We start from the raw sequence: 16,553 nt of genomic DNA, 5'->3' as shown, positions 1-16,553 counted from the left end.
GGAATTTGACTCTCTTCTACACTTGAGACTAGTAGTATTTCTTTCTCATACTATTCTTTTTACCTTTGTTATCAAGCTAGGTTTTTTTCCTATTGTCCAGACAAGTTTTGCATATTAGAATCATTTCTTTATTTAATGATGTTTAACTCACCAGTAAAGCCCTCTGTGTGGGGCATTTCCCCATGCAGTTTTAGAAGAGGAAGAGTGGAGATCATTTCAATATCATTCCAGAAAGTTTTCTTTCCCTTACCACCTGGGCCAGGTATGGCAGATTACAATGAAGTATATAAAAACCACGTGTTCTGAAAGACATATTTTTTATAGCACTGAAAAACAGATAATATGAGGCACTGAGAAGCTTGGCCACTTTAAAAATGAAAACTTAGCAGAAAAGTGTTTTTGTGGCTTGTAATAATTTTAAATATCACTCTTCTAGAATTTCTTGCCATGTAGGTATATGAAATACCTGCCTTATTTGGAATAATATTGGCATTCCTACAAAAGAATTACAAACATAAAATATAATGTATGATATATACACACTATACTGAGTCATTTGTGGAACTCTACCATCTGGGGAATAACCTGTCTCTCTCACTTGTGAAGATAAAAATCAGCAATTATAAAATACATGACTGCCAGTCTGGGTTATTACACTGACTTTCATCAAGGAAGAAAAGTATTAGTCATAAGAGGCATGGACAGGAGAGAATAGTCTCATATTTTTCATGATCAACAGATTTATATTTTTATCTATTTTCTCAGTCCCTAAACCCTTCAATAAGAACTTACTCAAATGTCATCATTTGGAAATTATGTAACTATCACATATAGAATTCTCATTAGCTTAAAAATGACTTAAAATAAGAGTAATGCTTGCAGTATATTTTTTAAAACTCTAAATAATACAGTTTAAAAGTAGCCATTTGTAATTTTAACATTTGAAACATTTGGAGGGGCTTAATACACTTGTACCTACTCCCTTTCAATACAAACTGGTATAGGCTGAGATCAACAATTTGTTTTCCAGAAATGAGTGAACATTTTGTGTACTTGGTAAATTGATCAGAATGGCATTGTTATCATTTCCAGACCTCCACTGTGTGTCACAGTAACAAAATCACACACACGCACACACACACAAAGTAAATACTGAGTAAGACTCCAAATGTTGCTTTTTTGCAAAGATGTTCTTATAAAATCCATCTAGCATCAAAAGTAATGATCAAGACACTGATTATTTATGTACTGATGTCCCTGAAACATGTAATAGAGTATCTAAAGACTGTCCTGAATATTCATTGGAAGGACTGATGCTGAAGTAGAAACTCCAATACTTTGGCCACCCGATGCAAAGAACTGACTCATTGGAAAAGACCCTGATGCTGGGAAAGATTGAAAGCAGGAGAAGGGGATGACAGAGGATGAGATGGTTGGATGGCATCACCAACTAGATGAACATGAGTTTGAGGAAGCTCTGGGAGTTGGTGATGGACAGAGAAGCCTGGTGTGCTGCAGTCCATGGGGTTGCAAAGAGTCAGACATGACTGAGCAACTGAACTGAAAGACTGTCATTCACCTACATGAAATTCTCCTATCTGAGAAAAAGTGGGAATGTCTGAGGTGCCCTGGAACAAGGTAGATTCTTAAACGGATGCCTGAACTTCATTCCAAATGGCAACAATTTCCCATTGCAAGACATAAGTACTGATCTTGTCTTCTTTCTGGTTTATAATGTGTGGCAATCCCTGGTGCTGAAATGCTACTCTAAATGGAAGAAGCATTATCCATCTTTTCCTCACAAATCTCAGAGCATTTGATGTAAGAGGCTACGGTTTCATCTCTTGCAGGAAATAGAAAGAATATGTCATGTTCAAGAAATGTGTCATATTTAAGAAATATGACCTGCAAAGTAGACTATAGAATTTTATACTAGTATTGTGACTTCTCCAGTGGCTCAGATGGTAAAGCATCTGCCTACAATGCAGGAGACCCAGGTTCAATCCCTGGGTCTGGAAGATCCCCTGGAGAAGGAAATGGCACCCCACTCCAGTACTCTTGCCTGGAAAATCCCATGGACGGAGAATCCTGGGAGGCTACGGTCCATGGAGTCGCAAAGAGTCGGACATGACTGATCGAGCTCACTTTCACTACTGTGACCAGAAATAAATAAGCTCCATTTAAATGTCACATATTATCAGGAAATAATTCCAGCAACAAGAAAAAGGGGGGCATTATTTTAAAAGTCCAAATCTGTACCTTTGTATGTACTGCTTACAATATAATCAAATCATCTCGGACACATCTGAAACATCTTTAAATGTTCTTTTCTCTAGCAGGATGATCTCAATTATGTGATGGTGGAGCTTTCTTTCTCATTTGTTTACAATTTCTCAAAAATACTATTAGACAATAAGCACCCAGGATGGAGTGAGTACACTTACTATGTCTACCAATATCTATCACTAAAATTTCCAGAAAAAAATGCAAAAAGCAACAACCAGGGGACACTGAAAAGTAAACAAAAGCAGGCCAACTAGGGACCTTGGTGCAAAAAATTTATTAGGACAATAAAAGTACAAACTATAACAGAAAAAGCCTATGATTTTAGGGAAAAAAAGATTTAATCAAATCTAAAACCATTTAGTCTTTGAAATGCTTAAGAAAACTCAAATGTAAGCCAGACTGCAAGGAAACATTCACAGTATCTAAGTCTGATATTAAGCTTGCATCTAGAATATAAAGAAATTTTACTGGTTAATAATAACACCAGTTAATAATAAAGAAAACGGAACGCTGAAGAAATGATGCTTTTAAACTGTGGTGTTGGAGAAGACTCTTGAGAGTCCCTTGGCCTGCAAGGAGATCCAACCAGTCCATCCTAAAGATCAGTCCTGGGTGTTCATTGGAAGGACTGATGCTGAAGTTGAAACTCTAATAATTTGGCTACCTGATACAAAGAACTGACTCAATGGAAGAGACCCTGATGCTAGGAAAGATTGAAGGCAGGAGGATAAGAGGACAACAGAGGATGAAATGGTAGGATGGCATCACCAATTCAATGGATTTGAGTTTGAGGAAGCTCTGGGAGTTTGTGATGGACAGGGAAGCCTGGTGTGCTGCAGCCCATGGGGTTGCAAAGAGTCAGGCATGACTGAGCAACTGGACTGAACTTAACTGAATAATAAGACAAACAACTCAATAAAGATGGTCAAAAGATTTAAGAAGGTTTTCACAGAAGTGAAATCTACAGATAGAAAATAGTACATGAAAAGATACGCATTATTAAGATCAGGGAAACACACATGAAAACTATCATGTGCTTCCCAAGTGGTGGTAGTGGTAAGGAATCCACCTACCAATGCAGGAGACATAAGACAGACGCATTTTGGATCCCCGGGTTGGGAAGATCCCCTAGAGGAAGGCATGGCAACCCACTCCAGTATTCTTGCCTGGAGAATCCCAAAGACAGAGGAGCCTGGTGGCTACAGTCCATAGGTTCACAAAGGGCCAAATACTGCTGAAATGACTTAGCACACAAGCACAAGATAATACTACACACTCATTGCTGCTGCTGCTAAGTCGCTTCAGTTGTGTCCGACTCTGTGCAACCCCATAGACAGCAGCCCACCAGGCTCCCCCGTCCCTGGGATTCTCCAGGCAAGAACATTGGAGTGGGTTGCCATTTCCTTCTCCAATGCATGAAAGTGAAAAGTGAAAGTGAAGTTGCTCAGTTGTGTCCGACTCTTAGAGACTCCATGGACTGCAGCCTACCAGGCTCCTCCATCCATGGGGTTTTCCAGGCAAGAGTATTCACTAAAATAATAATTTTTTAAAAAATCCACAATACTAAATTCAAGATGTGGAGAAACTGGAACTCTCATACACTGCTCAAGGAAATAGGAAACGGTGCAGTCACTTTGGAAAACTCTTTGTCAGTTCTATAAAAATTGAAACATACACTTAGTATATGACTCGGCCATTCTACATCTATATATTATGCAACAGATATAAAAACAGGCATATACACACAGAGACTCATCATGTTAATAAAAAATTAGAGACAACTAAAATATCCATTAGCAGGAGACTGGATAAACAAAACAATACAATGGAATGATAATTACCAATAAAAGCCAATGAATGACTTATGTACACAAGCATACAGATGACCTTCAAAGTATTCATGCTAGTAAAAAGAACTCAAATTAAGAGTAAACACTGTATTATCACTTTTATATAAAATTCTAGATGACACTAGCTAGTCTAAAAAAACACAAGCAGATGTGGGGTTGCCCAGAACAGAAGAAATGATGGACTGAAAAAGGGCACAGAGAGTCAGTCGGGGATGGCTGAAATGTTTTCTGTCTTAATTGTAATCATGACTTCAATAGCTATTTACAGCTCTTAAAACTCATTGAATTTTACACTTTAAATAAATGATTTATAAGAATTAACTGAAATTAAAAGACATTACTGTAAATTTAATGCTAGAAAAGAAAAGTTGCAATTTATTTCAATGTTATTATATTTGTATATGAGATTATGGATATTACATAAAAATACAATTACAGACTATCAAGAGAGAGAAAGGTAACAATGAAAGTGTACATGTATATGTAAATTGAGATCAAGCATACTGACCATAATAATACAAATCAGATTAATTACCTTATAAAATAATTTTTTAAAAATTTCCAGATTACCTAGAGGAGCAAATTTATCCTTTAGCATACTTAAAGCTACTTTTAGTATGGGGTCTCAGTTTTTAACAAACCACTATACTCTTTATTCTGGAGAAGGCAATGGCAATCCACTCCAGAACTCTTGCCTGGAAAATCCCATGGACAGAGGAGCCTGGTCGGCTGCAGTCCATGGGGTCGCCAAGAGTCAGACACGACTGAGAGACTTCACTTTCCCTTTTCACTTTCATGCATTGGAGAAGGAAATGGCAACCTAGTCCAGTGTTCTTGCCTGGAGAATCCCAGGGATGGTAGAGCCTGGTGGGCTGCCGTCTATGGGGTCACACAGAATCAGACACGACTGAAGTGACTTAGCAGCAGCATATTATTTATTCAGTGAATACATCTGCATTTTGGTGTTCCAATGATTTCCCAAACTGTTTACTTTACCCTTAGTTAAGAATGCATATAGTTAAAAATGCATTAAAAATAGTCTTTCTTGCATGGTCAACATTTTCTTCCCCCTGGGTATCTCTGGATACTATTTGCATCTGTAACTGACAATCATATATTATTCTGTGCTCCTTCAGCATGACAGAGCAAGTTTACCAGCAAAAGAGCAAGTTGGGTTTCCTTTTCACCATATTTCAGTGAAAAAACTGTCAGCTCAAATCTGCTGAATTTTTATAACTGGTTCCACAATAAGTTACAAAAAGAATAGAGAATGTTTAAGCAAATACCATGTTAACTGAATATTCACAGGTGGGGAAACTTGTAAAAAATAAGACATCTGTGATATTTAGCAAGACTCCATCACCTGTTATCCTATCAACAAAAATGACTTGCATGACATAGATGCTGTTTTCTAGTTTTATGAGAACAGGTCTTCTGCATTTGGTTGTTATGTCCTTGATAGAACTGATTGTTCTGTTTACAAAAAGAAGTACTATTAAAATTTAAAATGGCTGTCATTAAAAAATAAATGATTGTCAGTTCATAATATTGTAGAGACTTGTTTACTTAAAGCACTGGTGTATATGTTAAATTTTCAAGGTTAACAGTATGAACCTTTAAAACACTATTTTTATAAAATGTCAAATAGACTTTTAATTTCAGAGAAGTTCATCCAGTAGAGTATTAGGAAGGTTTAGATATTTCTAGTCAAGTTTTTAATTTCTACTTTTCAAATGATTTGATGTGAGTGAGGACAAAAGAGAAATAATACAAAAACAAATTCCAAATAAGGAAAATGGTTTTTAATTTTGAACAAAATTCTGGTGAGAGTGACTATCATAATATTTTCATAAAAATGCTGGTAATCCAAGAGTTTATGAGTGACATTTCATGCTTTTTTTTTCCTGTACTTAAAATAGTTGTACTTGCTTTATGTTATAGAGTTATTTCCTAAATCTTTAAAAGAATTTCTAAAAGCTTACATAATTCTGTGTTGAAAGTGAAAGTCCCTTAGTCATGTCTGACTCTTTGCAACCCCATGGACAACACAGTTCATGGAATTCTCCAGGCCAGAATACTGGAGTGGATAGGCTTTCCCTTCTCTAGCAGTGCTTCCCAACCCAGGGACTGAACCCAGGTCTCCTGCGTTGCAGGCGGATTCTTTACCAGCTAAGCCACAATGGAAGCCCAAAAATACTGGAGTGGGTAGCAATCTCTTCTCCAGTGGGTCTTCCAGATCCATGAATTGAACCAGGGTCTCCTGCATTGCAGGCGGATTCTTTACCAACTGAACTATTGGGGGTTAAATACAAACTAAAAAAAAATAATAATAATTAATGTAATCACACTATTTGCAGCACCTAACTTTAAATTTCTCTCTCACATTTTCACTTCATTATAAATGAATAGCTACTATATGCAAAGCATGCAAGTAATGGGGAATGTAAACTATTTAGAACAAAGTTCCTGTTTTTTAAAAGATTATAATAATATATGAAATAACAGAGAAAATAAATATGAAACTAAACATTTTTTACATAAATTTATGCATATTACATATATTAGGTCAAAAATTATACATACTACATAGAACCATAGATTATTTTCTTTCTTTCAAAGTGGGCTTTAATGATGAAACAGCCGTAATAGGGTTTATGGCATTTAAGCTGATTGTTTCGATATATGTAATTCTGATGAGAGATATTAGAAATGGAATAGACTTCAGGTAGTAGTGATGGTGTTAGCCAAGACATGGACATAGTTCCAATTTACAAAGAACATTTCAAAAGTGATAAACCTTCATCACTCTGTTGAGACCGAGTAATTTATTTAGGAAAGAAAAGAAATGCAGGCTAAGTCTACAGGAGGAATCTGATACATGAGTAGTCTTTCCAGTTAAAAACTATTTAGATCTTTTTCAAAGTAAATATAAATTCTTTTTTGAAAAATGTTTGATAAAATCCTAAAGAATACATACCACATTTCTGCATAAAAATACTATGGTAAATTTGCTTTACACTCTGCTTAGGAAATAATAGATAGCTCACATATTCTATTTAGGATATATGAAGCCTACTTATATCCTTGTTAAGTCTTGAAAGCCACTGGAATCTTACGATGTTTCAAAAAATGGCTCATAATTGATTAGGAAAGATAAGAGCATCAACACAAAAATAATCTCTAAGAATTTTTGGAATTGTATGTAGGGAAAACAAAGATGTTATATACTTTCATGCTGACAAAAAAACTGAGCTACATTGCAATGTGGTTTCTTCTTATTGAAAACTGAGTATGAGATGCCTATTTATAACTGCAATAGATAAGTTTTCATCAGATCAACCCTTCCACCAAAACAACTAAAAAATATGACTAAAAGATGTAAAACACCTGTTTAGAGAAACTGAAAAGCTAGAAAAAAGGAAAACATCGAGTTGAAATTAACATTTGAATCAACTTTAACAAAAGACTGGTTCTAAAATTGCCCCTGAGATGTTTAGACATTGAACAGATCATTTAACAATCACATAAGACTGTGAAAATAAAAACTGGAGATCTAGATATGCCAAGAAGGAAAAGTTTTCTAAACTACAGTCATTCAGCTGGGATGTCCAAAGAGCTATGTGACAGAAACAAGAGCATACTGATACACATTAGCTGCCATAAAAAATAAATCTGAAATACTTAGATTAATGTGATTTTCTACTTCCTTAAATACCCTCATACAAAAATACAAATCCTTTCTAGGTAATATAACATTAATGAAAGTCTCAAATTTTCTTAAAAAAACTTTTACATAAAAACCCTGGCTTTTATTTAATAAAAAAATCAGGAAAGCAAAGAGAAGGGAACATTCTTCAAGAGAATAAAATAGGACATAGAAAACCTTAGGAGATTTGAGTGGGTTTTGGAGGTATCAGACTCAGATTTTCAATGAAGCAGAAAAATAAATTTAAGAGATTATATGAATTGGAGAATTCATAGAAAACTTGAACCTACAAAGAAGAATCAAAAGGAAATTTTATGACTAAATTATTTAACTAAAATTAAGAGTCCAATTTGTTAGCTTAATAGCAGCTAAGCAGAAGGCTAGTGACACGGAAGTCAGAACTGTGAAATTAATAAAGACAAAATGCTTCAGCAAAGATCATAAGAGAGAAGAGGGAAATAGTAAAAAGACATCTATAAGGTTTAATTGAAATCCCTGAAGGAGATAATGAAGAGAAAGGAAGAAATAATAGGTAAGATACTGTAAGATAGATTTCTAATATACTAAGTCACAGATTCATGAAGAAACATGAATGAAGCTCAATCTAAAAGCAAATAAACAAGATAACATTTAAACACATCAAAATAAAGTTACTTAAAACTAAAACCAAAGAGAAAATCATAAAGGTAGCCAGAGGCAGATGATATAGCTTTCCCAAAGTGATCTTAATAATTATAGCTATCTTCCAGAAGGAAATAATAAAAGTCAGTTGAGAGTGGAATGATATTTTATTTTATTTTTTATTATAAATTTATTTATTTTAATTGGAAGCTAATTACTTTACATGATATTTTAAAGTACTAAAAATGTAACTAGGAACTCAGAATTTTATGTGAAGAAAAAATACCATTTATTTAAGAGTGAGATATAAAAATATTTTAAAAGAAAAAAGCTATTTAGCAGCAGCAGAACTACACCAAAGGAAATACTAAAAGAAGTTCTAAGAAAAAAGAAAATGAAGAAGAAACATAAGCAAGGAGAGAGGGAGGGAGAGAAAGAATAAAAGAGAGGGAAAGAGAAAAACAATAGCTATATATACACAAAAACTACATTTGTATGTTTATTATGATCATATGGGAAAGATCAAGAAAAATATATATATAAGTATATGGGTAAATTTGTATAAATGTTCATAAAAGCCAATAATATCTTGATACAAAAGTTTAAAGGGAAGTAGTTGGAATTAATTTTTCTAAGGTCCTTACTTTGGCATTGAAATGGTAAATAAACATAATAAATTATGATTCATATTTTAATCTCTATTGTGCAAAAAACCTAAAGTGATTAATAGGCTAATAGAAAATAATGTAATAAAAAACATTTAATTCAAAAGAAATCAGTAAAGAATTATAGACGAGATAACAAAATAGCAGATTTAGACAGTGATTATATTATATATAAACTGATTAGATAAAGCAATTAAAGGAAAATATAGAATCTGTTTAAATAAAATTATAGCTATTTATTATATTTTAAATATAGGGACAAAGATTGATTGAAAGTAAAAGGATGTGTGGGGATAGGCCAATACTCGAACACTAATTAAAATAAGTATTAAGTTTCAAAGGTCATAATGTATCCAAAATGGAAAAGCATGTTATCTGCACACAGTGGAAATAGCTTGAAAAAAAAATAAAAATCAGCTAGAAAGTTTCCAAATATTTGAAAATGAAACAAAACATTTCTAAATGGCTTATGAAGAAGAAATCACAAGGAAACTTAGAAAGTATTTTGTACTAAATGACAGTGAAAATACAACATATCAAAACATGTGGATCACAGGTAAAGCCATGATTACAGAGATATTAAACCTTCATAAGTGTTTATTATGTAAATATTTAACATTCTCTAGGATTGCTCACATGTTAGGTATCGATCAATTGATCACACTGACCACAAAACACTTCTCAGCAAATTCAAGAAGACTAAACTCATACCAAGGATCTTTTCCAACTAAAATGGTATGAAATTAGAAATCAACAAGAGGAAAGCTGGAAAAGGTACAAGCATGTGGAAACTAAACAACACACTCTTGAACAATCAATGGAGCGAAAGCAATCAAAAGAGAAATTAAAAAATATTGAAACAAATGAAAATTGAAACACAACATCCCAAAACCTATGGGATGATGCAAAAATAGTTCTTAGAGGGATGTGGAGAGCAATAAATGCAGAGATTAATAAAATAAAAATATTTAAAAGTGCCGATCTAAATTTATATCTCAAGGAACTAGAAAAGAGAATTAACTAAGCCCAAAGTTAGCAGAAGGAAGAAAGCAAAAAAGAGCTAGGGTGGAAATAAATGAAATAGAGAAGAGAAAAACAATAGGAAAGATCAATGTAACAAAGAGCTGTTTTTTAAAAGATAAACAAAATTGACAAAACTTTTAGGTAGACTAAAGAGAGAGAGAGAAAGGACTCTAATAAAACATCAGAAGAAACAGGAAACATTACAACTGACACCATGGATATGTAGAATGATAAAACATTATCGCACACAATTATATGCCAACAATTAGATAACCTAGAGGAAACTGATAAATTTTTAGACTCATACAGTTTACCAAGATTGAATTATGAAGAAACAGAATATATGAATAGATCAATAAAAGGAAGAATTTTGAGTGAGTAATCAAAAATTTTCCAACACAAAAACCCTAGGAGATGGTATTACAGGTGAATTTTATCAAACATTTACAGAACGAATAACAAACTTTTAACAGCTTCCAAAAAAACTGAAATGGAAGAAACACTACCAAATTCATTTTGTGAGATCAACATTAACCTGATACCAAAGCCATATAAAGGCTGTCAGAAAACTATATAGACCAATATTCCTTCAACAAAATATTAGCAAACCAAAATCAAAAACACATAGAAGGCATCGTACACCATGATCGAGTGAGATTTACCTCAGGGTACAGGATGACTCAACATGCAAATCAATAAATGTGATATCACATTAAAAGAATAAAAAAAATCATACGATCATTTCAATAAGATACAGAAAAAAGCATTTGACAAAACACAACATTTTTTAAATCGTAAGAACCCCCAACAAATTAGGTATAGAAAAAATGTAACTGAACATAATAAAATCCATATAAGACAATCCCATAGCTAACCTACTTATTGATGAAAGTTTGAAGACTTTTCTTCTAAGGTTAGAGATAAAAGAGTCCACCCTCATCATTCTTATTCAACATAATTCTGGAAATCCTAGCTGTCACAACATAAAATGCATCCAAATTTCAAATAAATAAAAATGTCTTTATTCATTGACAATATAGTTTTATATACAGAAAATATTCAGTTTAGTTCAGTTCAGTCACTCAGTTATGTCTGACTCTTTGAGACCCCATGAATCACAGCACACCAGGCCTCCCTGTCCATCACCATCTCCCAGAGTTCACTCAGACTCATGTCCATCGAGTCAGTGATGCCATCCAGCCATCTCATCCTCTGTCATCCCCTTCTCCTCCTGCCCCCAATCCCTCCCAGCATCAGAGTCTTTTCCAATGAGTCAACTCTTCGCATGAGGTGGTCAAAGTACTGGAGCTTCAGCTTTAGCATCATTCCTTGCAAAGAAATCCCAGGGCTGATCTCCTTCAGAATGGACTGGTTGGATCTCCTTGCAGTCCAAGGGACTCTCAAGAGTCTTCTCCAACACCACAGTTCAAAAGCATCAATTCTTCCTCACTCAGCTTTCTTCACAGTCCAACTCTCCCATCCATATAGGACCACAGGAAAAACCACAGCCTTGACTAGACGGACCTTAGTCGGCAAAGTAATGTCTCTGCTTTTGAATATGCTATCTAGGTTGGTCATAACTTTTCTTCCAAGGAGTAAGCATCTTTTAATTTCATGGCTGCACTCACCATCTGCAGTGATTTTGAAGCCCCCCAAAATAAAGTCTGACACTGTTTCTACTATTTCCCCATCTATTTCCCATGAAGTGATGGGACCAGATGCCATGAACTTCGTTTTCTAAATGTTGAGCTTTAAGCCAACTTTTTCACTCTCCTCTTTCACTTTCATCAAGAGGCTTTTTAGTTCCTCTTCACTTTCTGCCATAAGGGTGGTGTCATCTGCATATCTGAGGTTATTGATATTTCTCCCAGCAATCTTGATTCCAGCTTGTGCTTCTTCCAGTCCAGCGTTTCTCATGATGTACTCTGCATAGAAGTTAAATAAGCAGGGTGACAACATACAGCCTTGACGCACTCCTTTTCCTATTTGGAACCAGTCTGTTGTTCCATGTCCAGTTCTAACTGTTGCTTCCTGACCTACATATAGGTTTCTCAAGAGGCAGGTCAGGTGGTCTGGTATACCCATCTCTTTCAGAATTTTCCACAGTTTACTGTGATCCACACAGTCAAAGGCTTTGGCATAGTCAATAAAGCAGAAATAGGTGTTTTTCTGGAACTCTCTTGCTTTTCCATGATCCAGCGGATGTTGGCAATTTGATCTCTGGTTCCTCTGCCTTTTCTAAAACCAGCTTGAACATCAGGGAGGTCACGGTTCATGTATTGCTGAAAATATTACAAACTACCAAAAAATTGAACTAATCAACAAATTCAGTACAGTCACATGATTTAAATTCAATATACTGTAATCAATTGTATTTCTATACACTAGCAAAAAAAATGTGAAAAAAATTTAAAAACTGCCCCATGCACAATAGCATCAAAAATATAAAATACTAAGGAATAAATTTAACCAAGGACATGAAAGATTGGTACAATAAAAACTATTTTTTTGATGAAAAAAATTAAATAATATACAAAAGAGAACAACTCATACATACATAGATTGTTAAAATGTCCATACCACCAGTCATCTATAAATTCAATGTAATTTTTCTATTAAAATTAAAATTATAGTTTTTATTAAAAATATCTATTAAAATTCCAGTGATATTTTTCACAGATCACACTCCCTGATTTCAAACTACACTACAAAGCTCTGGTAACTAAAACAGTATGGTACTGATCTAAAAACAGATACATTGACCAGTGGAACAGAATTATGACCCTATATGACCAACTGATATTTGACAAAGGGGCCAAGAACACTCAATGTGGCATGGATTCAACTGGGGAAACTAGATTACCACATGCAGAAAAGTAAATTGGAACTTAATTTTACATCTCACAGAAATTAACTCAAAATGAATTAAACAATTAAACATAAGTGCTGAGATTGTTAAATTCCTAGAATAAAACAAAGGGAAGAATGCTTTTTTCAATATGACATCAAAAGCAAAAAACCAAATTCAATAAATGAGACATCATATCATAAACTTCTAAATAGCAAAGGAAACTGTCAATAAATTTAAAAAACAATGTAACAGAATGAGAGAAAATATCCACAAACTATATGTTGGAGAAAGGGTTAACATCCAAAATATGTAAGAAACTCATATTTAAAGTCACTCAGGCATGTCCAACTCTTTGCAACCCCATGAACTATACAGTCCATGGAATTCTCCAGGCCAGAATACTGGAGTGGGCAGCCTTTCCCTTCTCCAGGGGGTCTTCCCAATCCAGGGATCAAACCCAGGTCTCCCCTGCATTGCAGGCGGATTCTTTACCATCTGAACCACAAGGGAAGCCCAAGAAATGCATACAACTCAATATAATAACAGATGATCCAATTTTAAAATGGACATAGGAACTAAGTAGATATTTTTCTCAAAAAGACATCCCAAATGAACAATAGGTATATAAAAGATAATCAATAATACTAATACAATAATACTAATCATCAGGGAAATGCAAATTAAAGCCACAACAATATATCTGCCCTAATCTGTTAAAGCAGGTATCTTCCAGAAGACGAGAGATAGCAAGTATTGGCAAGATAGTGGAGAAAAGGGGAACTTGGTACACTGTTAGTGGGAATGAAAACTGGCACAGTCACTGTGGAAAACAGTATAGAGTTTCCTCAGAAAAACAATAATAGAAACTCTCACATGATCCAGCAATTCTACTGGATATATATCCAAAGGAAAATAGCACACTGAAAATACACCTGCTTCGCCTTGTTTGCTGTGCTGTGCTTAGCCACTCAGTGGTATCTAACTCTTTTTGGACCCCATGGACTGTAGCCCACTAGGCTCCTCTGTCCATGGGGATTCTCCAGGCAAGAATACTGGAGTGGGTTGCCATGCCCTCCTCCCGGGGATCTTCCCAACCCAGGGATTAAACCCAGGTCTCCCACACTGCAGGCAGCTTCTTTATCATCTGAGCCACCAGGGAAGCCTAACGCTTACTGTATGTTTTCTGTAGCACATTTATTGCAGCATTATTCACAATGGACAAGATATGGAAACAGAAGCATCTGTCAGTGGATGAGTGGATAAGGATGATTTTTACCTTTTATACACACATACACACATACAAGATGGAATATTATTCAGCCATGTTAAAGAAAACCATGCCACTTGTGAAAATAAGGATGGATTTTGAGGGCATTATGCTAAGCCAGACACAAGTCAGATTGAGAGTATCAAATACTGTGTAATTAATTATTACTTGTATGCAGAATTTAAAAAGCTTTCAGACAACAGAGTAGAATGGCTGTTATTAGTGACTGGGGGTGGGGGAATTGGGGAGTTGTTATTCAAGAGCATAAGCTTGTAACTAGGAAATAAAAGGTTTTGGAGCTCTAATGTTTAGCATAGTGATTTGGGGGCAACAATACTATTTTATAAACATCAAAACTGTTAATGAAGTATATATCAATTATTTTCACCACAAAAATCATAACTATATGACATGATAGAGCTATTAACTAGTGTTATAGAGATAATCCTTCTGCAATATGTAAATGCATTGTCAATATATTGTACACCTTAAACATATACAATGATATGTATCGATTTATTGTTCTTGTTTAGTCACTAAGCTGTGTCTGACTCTTTTTGAGACCCCATGGATTGTAGCCCACCACGCTCCTCTATCCATGGGATTTCCCAGGCAAGAATATTGGAGTTGGTTGCCATTTCCTTCTCTAGGGAATCTTCCCAATTTAGGGATGGAAGCTGTGTGTCCTGCATTGGCAGGCAGATTCTTTACCACTGAACCACCAGGGAAGGAAGTTATGTATCAAGTAAATCTCAATAAAAATAAAGATGATATACTATTTTCTAATAAATACTGGATGAAATTTCATACATTTCTTATCCAAATGAAATCAAAATGAAATTACTCTCTAATTCAAATCTCACACCAGCAGCTATGCAGGACAGTAATGAGTTGCCAAATTGGAAGAATGAAAGGAAAGAAGAGGGAGTAAGGGAGTCACTGATTTCAAATATGAGTTTGTCTTTCAAGTATTCAGAAGTTACAAGAAGCCTGTAAGTTTAATGTAACATCTCAAAGAGCTAAATAAACAACCCTTACAATATAAACCAGACCTCTTTGAAGAAAATATGCCTTCAAATATCAGAGGATTAAAACTTACTTTTAAAATATTAAGGCAATTAGTCATATAAATCATTACTCTTTTGTATATAAGAAATACGCACAGAATAATCCTCCAGCTCTAACACCCTTCTCGTTACTGTTTCTTTAACTCTTATATGATATAAGCTTTTTTTTTTTAAGTCTGTGCAGAATTTAAAAGTTTTTTTTTTTGCTTTTGTGGGTTTTTTTTTTTTTTTTTTTTTTACAATACTGTATTGGTTTTGCCATACATTGACATGAATCCGCCATGGGTGTACATGAGTTCCCAATCCTGAACCCCCCTCCCACCACTCTCCCCATATCATCTCTCTGGGTCATCCCAGTGCACCAGCCCCAAGTATCCTGTATCCTGTATTGAACCTAGACTGGCGATTCATTTCTTACATGATAGTATGCATGTTTCAATGCCATCCTCCCAAATCATCCCACCCTCTCCCTCTCCCTCAGAGTCCAAAAGTCTGTTCTTTACATCTGTGTCTCTTTTGCTGTCTCACATACAGGGTTACCATTACCATCTTTCTAAATTCCATATATATGTCTTAGTATACTGTATTGGTGTTTTTCTTTCTGGCTTACTTCACTCTATATAATCAGCTCCAGTTTCATCCACCTCATTAGAACTGATTCAAATGGATTCCTTTTGATGGCTGAGTAATACTCCATTGTGTATATGTACCACAGCTTTCTTATCCATTCATCTGCTGATGGACATCTAGGTTGCTTCCATGTCCTGGCTACTATAAACAGTGCTGCGATGAACATTGGGGTACATGTGTCTCTTTCAATTCTGGTTTCCTCAGTGTGTATGCCCAGCAGTGGGATTGCTGGGTCATAAGGCAGTTCTATTTCCAGTTTTTTAAGGAATCTCCACACTGTTCTCCATAGTGGCTGTACTAGTTTGCATTCTCACCAGCAGTGTAAGAGGGTTCCCTTTTCTCCACACCCTCTCCAGCACTTATTGCTTGTAGACAGACTTTTGGATCGCAGCCATTCTGACTGGTGAGAAATGGTACCTTATTGTGGTCTTGATTTGCATTTCTCTGATAATGAGTGATGTTGAGCATCTTTTCATGTGTTTGTTAGCCATCTTTATGTCTTCTTTGGAGAAATGTCTATTTAGTTCTTTGGCCCATTTTTTGATTGGGTCGTTTATTTTTCTGGAATTGAGTTGCAGGAGTTGCTT

General features: G+C 35.0%; 1 long non-coding RNA gene across 1 annotated transcript in view; it reads right to left on the bottom strand.

Annotated features, from left to right (window-relative positions):
* Positions 1-16,553, bottom strand: part of LOC114118734 (uncharacterized) — a 294,464-nt gene that overhangs the window by 28,676 nt on the left and 249,235 nt on the right. The window lies entirely within an intron of this gene.

This window comes from Ovis aries, chromosome 16 (assembly GCF_016772045.2).
Source record: "Ovis aries strain OAR_USU_Benz2616 breed Rambouillet chromosome 16, ARS-UI_Ramb_v3.0, whole genome shotgun sequence".
Classification (NCBI taxonomy): Eukaryota; Metazoa; Chordata; class Mammalia; order Artiodactyla; family Bovidae; genus Ovis; species Ovis aries.
The sequence above is the reverse complement of the archived record's forward strand: the minus strand, read 5'-3'. Positions and strand labels throughout refer to the sequence as shown.